Here is a 6,000-nt window from a genome sequence, read left to right as displayed (position 1 = left end):
TCAACTTACCTGTGTGCCTCTCAGCTTCTCTGTGAGATTTATGATCTTGGTTCTGCCCTTGTGGTTTCAGAGCACATGGCATGCCCTTCAAATGTGCCAAGAGGGGAATCTTCCTCCATATTCTATTTCCTACACAAAACAGATCTCCCAGTTCATTCCGTGGAGATCTTTACGCTTGCTGACCAGCAGATGCGACGAGAATGTGCACAGCATGGTGCCTGTGTGCAGACTGGACTGATCTCCTGCTGGGAGTCGGTCAGTCCTGTTCCACCCCACCCTGCCTCGGGGCTGGCAGTGTCCAGAGCTCTGCACCGAGAGAGCAGTAGCTCTGTGGAGGCGATGCTTATCTGAGGCGATGCTTATCTGGAGCTTTGACGTGCTTTCCAGCTGGTTTCCTCCTCTCCACTTCTCCTAACCTAACAGACCAGCAGGTTGGAGAAGGGAGTGTTTCAACTGCTCCAGTGTTAGCAACAGGCTGAGGGAAATCCATGTAAAGCAAACCTATGTGATTCTGCAGTGTGGGGAGAGGGGTTTGCATGATTTGGGTGTGTGTGTGTATGATTTGGGGAGGAAGAAGAGGATAGAATCCACCGAGGAGCACATCAGGAGCAGAATGACAGTCCTGGAGAATGCAGCAAGGTGGAGGCCAGTACTCATGAGTGATTGTTGGGGACAAAGATCAGAAAATTGTGGTTCTAAGGAAGCCTGGGCTGACAGTGGACAGGCCACCTAGTAGAGAAGGTATTACCCAATGCCAAGTTCCCAGAAAAGACTTCTGAAGAGCGGGATGTCTCCCAGGCCTCTGAGTTGTGGATGGGCAGTGTTAAGATTCAGTGTAGAAATCCTGGAACATGAGTAGCAGTAGCTATGGCAACAAAACTGAAAGCCAGCTTTCTCGGATTCAAGTTATTCTTTATTCTTTTTTTCAGGCCGTGCTACGTGGCTTGCAAGATCTCAGTTCCCCAAGCAGGGACTGAACCCAGGCCATGGTAGTGAAAGCCCAGAATCATAACCACTCCCTCAATTTTTTTTTTCCTCTTTTTTATTTTTTGGTTCAAATCTCAAGTAGCATGCACGCACACACAGATGACCCAGCCATCCACAAGTCACATGGACTTCAGTGAAGTCATGTGAGGGCCTGGGTTCTATATTAGGGGTCCTTGATGGCAAATGACAGAAACCAGCTTTAGCAAACCTACGAAAAAAAAAAAGATTTTTTTTTTAAAGGTGGGGTGTTAGCGGTGGCGGGCAAGAGTGACACATAAAACCCAAATGCAGAAATGAGACTTGGGCTCTGAAAAGGCCTGGAACCAGACATTTAAATATGTCAGAACTCTCTGTGAGTCTTGTCTCCTCTCTCCTTGAGGCTTCTTGATTCATCTCTTCAGCTTTCTCTGCTCTTCACTTCATGTGGCTCCCAAGTTCATATGGTAAAGATACAGCCACTGTACCTACTGACTGTCTCTCAGAGGCCCACATGCAAGCTCCCAGGTGAAAGAATCCAAACGCTCAGCTTGTTTCAAGAGTTTGCTCCTGATCCCATTGACTCCCACGGGGGCGAGAGGTGGTGCCAACATGGCTGCTGGGAGCCTCTTCTGCTCAGGTGGCGGGAGGGGGCTTCTGAGAGAAATGGTCGGGAGAAGACGCCAAGTAGGTGTCTGCCCTGACCCCTGTCCCTGCGGCTGCTCTCAGTGATGTTCCTGCTGGTCCCTCCTCAATGTTTACATCTCAGCTCAGTTATCACCTCCCTGGAGACAGGATCCCTGATCACATCAGCTGAAATAACGATCACCCTCTCCCCACTCCTTCCCATTCTCTCTCCGTTGTGAACTGAATTGTGTCCTCCAAATCCATGTGTTGAAGTTCTAACACCCTGTACCTCAGAATGTGACTGTATTTGGAGACAAGGTCTTTAAAGAGGTTAAGTTAAAATTAAGTCATTAGGGTGGGCCCTAATTCAACATACCAATGTCCTTATAAAAGTGAAGTTGCTCAGTTGTGTCCGACTCTTTACGACCCCATGGACTGTAGCCTACCATGTTCCTCCGTCCATGGGATTTTCCAGGCAAGGGTACTGGAGTGGGTAGCCATTTCCTTCTCCAGAGGATCTTCCCAACCCAGGGATTGAACCCAGGTCTCCCGCATTGTAGGCAGATGCTTTACTGTCTGAGCCACCAAGGAAGTCTGATGTCCTTATAAGAAGAGGAAATTTGGACAAAAATATGTATAGAGGAAAGACCATGTGCGGCCACAGGGAAAAAGTGGCCATTTGCAAGCCACGGACAGAGGCTGAGAAGAAACCAACCCTGCTGACACCTTGATTTCAGACTTCCAACCTCCTGAACTGTGAGAAAACACATCTGTGTAGTTGAAGCCACCCAGCCTGTAGAACTTTGTCTCAGTAGCCCTAGCAAGTGAATATATTCTCTATCCTTTTCCTAGTTTGATGCTTCCTCAAAGAGGCAGCTTAGAGAGACCTGGTCCTGGTGGTCCACTGGTTAAGAATTTAGCTTCCAGTGCAAGGGATAAGGGTTTGATCCCTGGTGGGGAAACTAAGATCCCACATGTCATGGAGCAAATAAGCCTGCACACTGCAACAAAAAGCTTGTGCAGCCAAAAAGAAACAAAAAGTAAAGAGGCAGTTCAGATAGTGGTTGATGCACAGACCCTCGTTCTGGCTTTCTCAAAAATAGTGGCAGCAGCTGTGACAGGGCCTGCTTGATGTTCCAGAAGCCTAGTTATCGAGAGAAGTGGCTATGGCAGGCATGGGGGTTTAGGTGGTAGCTGGGAAGAAGCCAGGCCTAGTGTCAGGCTCCAGGGCAGGCATCACTGAGATGGCCAGGGTGATGCAAGGCTGGAGAAGGCCCTTTCTACCTGCTGTGGTGCCAGGAGACCTTTTTTCTGGTGATACTGTCTTTCCCATCCAAGAAGGGGTGGGGTCTCCCTTCAAAGCAGGCTATGGCTTCCACTGTACTCCCGAGGAGCTCTAGTTAGAGTGTAACAGCAGTGAGCTTTCATGCCACTGATCCCATCTCACTTGTTGACCAGGCTTTGAAGAACCCCTGCAAGACTTGGATTTTGCAAAATGGTTGAGGCATATATTAGACCCCCATTAAATACCTCTAAAATTAAGGGAGTATGTGCAAACAACCAGGAATTGAAATAGCACACAGGCACAATCACTTCGTCCTGAATCTGGAAATTTCTCTGCTTCACAGGATGTATTTTGCTCCTCATAACACTAGTATCTCCTTCAGTCCCTCTGTCTGGCAGCCACATGTTCCACATAATTCCAAGTTCAGAATCCAGTTGTTGGCATGAGACAGATCAAATGTCCCAGTGCCCGACTACACTTCTCACCTGCCACTTGTATGTTAATACCCCCTGGACACTGATTTGCCAAACTTGCTATGGATTCCTCAGGGTCCGAATATGAAAACTGGAAAGATCTGTTTTCCCTTATCTGGCTTTCCTGCATTCTGTTGCCTATACTTACTATCAACATATTTTTGTTTATATCTCCTAAGAGCTTCATCTTTTGTCAGACATTCTTTCCGTATTTGGCCCCAGTGTCATGCTGGTTTCTGGGTAGTTTTTCATCATCTCTTTTCTGCCTTGTTTCAGCTCACTCACACTTTTTATTTGTCCACAATTTTCCTACTGTCCTCTCTACAGTCCTCTCCAATTCTACTTTTTTTTTTCTTTTCGGCTGGGCCACATGTCAGGTTGACCAGGGATCAAACTCTCACCCCATGCATTGCAAGCACAGAATCTTAACTACTAGACCTCCAGAGAAGTTCCCAGTTCTATTTTCCTATTAAAAATTGGTTCTGCTTTCTCCTCCACTTACTTTATTCTCTTTTCTCTACTCACCCTTGGAAATTCACTCTTTGCTCTCCTCTTCATCTGCTTCTGTCTCCTGGCATTCTCCAACAAAAGTTCCCCTCGTCCAGATGCCCTCTGGATCTTCTGGCATGCCACCAGCTTCCTCAAAGCTCCTCCTCTCCATCCTGGTGAGATGCCTCTCCCAGGGTCCTTGCTTTCACATCAAGGTCCTAAAAATCTCTGTTATCAGTAGAAATCAGCAAAACTATTGCTTGAGGGCTAATGCTGGGCTTTGCCCCTTATTTCAAATAGCATAGTGATTTGTATACAGAAGTTACTCAATGATGTTTTTATCAATGTTATTAGATTGCTTTATACACTTATCTTGGAAGAGTTTTATAGGCTTTGGGTTGGGTACTACTGAGCCATTACTGCATGTATACAAATTATAAATTCCCAGACACACCTGGATCATAGCAAAACCCTTCTGTTAGCTTAAGGGGCATGGATCTGACACCAAAGAGTATTGGATGGGGATGTGCAATTAAGGAAGTGAAATAAAAAAGATTTCTGAGCACATGATTAGCATAAGCAAGCCCACTAAGTAGCAAGGGCATGAGATTTATCTATCCCGGAAGATCACTGGAAAGAAAAACAAGAGAGTGACTCATCTCTTGTCTCCATAACAACCAGTTGGCCATCCCTTTTTCTTATTACCAGAGGTTAGCCCTTTAAGCAATGCCACTCCTTGCCCTGTGGCCTCATGACTCAAAGTCTTAAGATTTATAGCATATTCTGAAGAGGCCATTCCTATGGGTAACTCCTTTTGAATACTCATAGATGAGTCATTTACCATGAATGATTCTGTTGAGTAAACTGGTTGCCAGGTACCCTCTTCAGAGAAGGGGTCTGTTTTCATAAACAATCCCCAGCATACAGTGACTTCTATGTGTAAACCTAGAGGGGCCAGTAATGCAAGAACAATACCAACCACTAAGGCACTTTCAAATCTATCTTAGGTGATGTTCCCAACTCCATCAGGTGAATCCTTCACATGCACATTTCCCTCCTACAGTGAAAAACTTGTCTGGATGAAAGAATTTATCTTTACACAATTAATTATATAGTTATTTTAGAGAGGACAGGAATTATTTATGAACCAGATTATACCTTATTTCCTCCCTTGTTTACATAAGTCAGTCCCTGCAAGGATTCTCCGATCAGTGTTTGTCTAGATGAGTTGTAAAAGTCAGGATTTCTGGATTCTGTTCCTAAACATGGATGACCTTGGGTAACTATCACTTTCCCTGACAGTAAAATAGAGACAATAATACTTATCTACATCTTTCAATAAAAAGATAAGACAAAGTTAAAAGAGAGTATACATAATTTGACTTTCCTGTAAAAATGTACTAAAGAGTTGGCTGATAACTGCTTCATCATGGAGTTGTTTTGAGAATAGGTTTATTTATCTGAAATAAGTGGTCAGCTTTTAGTTCCCTGGAGAAAAGACATTTTAACATTTTTTTGTTTTTTATTTTTTGTATTTTACAAACATAGCAACCTATTAGGAAGCACACACAACCTACTGAATGCTTCATTCTTAAATTTTTTATCATTTTAAGAGGCATTAAATAGTTAACTACAAGGGGAAAGCATTGAAAGTAATCAAATCAAACAGCCTCAGGATTTCTCTCCAGGGCCCACACTATGAATTCATTTACTTAGCACATACTGAATGCCTGTTATATCCCTCTTGGATTCATCATTCATACAGCAAAGAACTGTGCAGTCAGGGAAGGAAGTAAAAGAAAGTCAGAGGGAACCAACAATAAACAGAAATAAACAGGGACTTCTCTGGTGGTCCAGTGGCTAAGACTCCATGCTGCCAATGCAGGGGGCCCAGGTTTGATCCCTGGTCAGGGAACTAGATCCCACATGTCACAACTAAGAGTTCGCATGTCTCAACTAAAGACACAATGCAGCCAAATAAATAAATATAAAAAACAAAAAATACAAAAGCACATAATAAGTGCTTGATGAATAGTAGCTGTTAATACTGGGCTGGCCAAAAAGTCCATTTGAATGATTTTGACCAATTCAACATTATCTGAAACTTTGGTTATACATACATATAAAATGAGATATATCTGTATATAATAAATATATATACAT

The sequence above is a fragment of the Dama dama genome, chromosome 12 (assembly GCF_033118175.1).
Source record: "Dama dama isolate Ldn47 chromosome 12, ASM3311817v1, whole genome shotgun sequence".
Classification (NCBI taxonomy): Eukaryota; Metazoa; Chordata; class Mammalia; order Artiodactyla; family Cervidae; genus Dama; species Dama dama.
Note: the sequence above shows the minus strand (reverse complement) of the source record.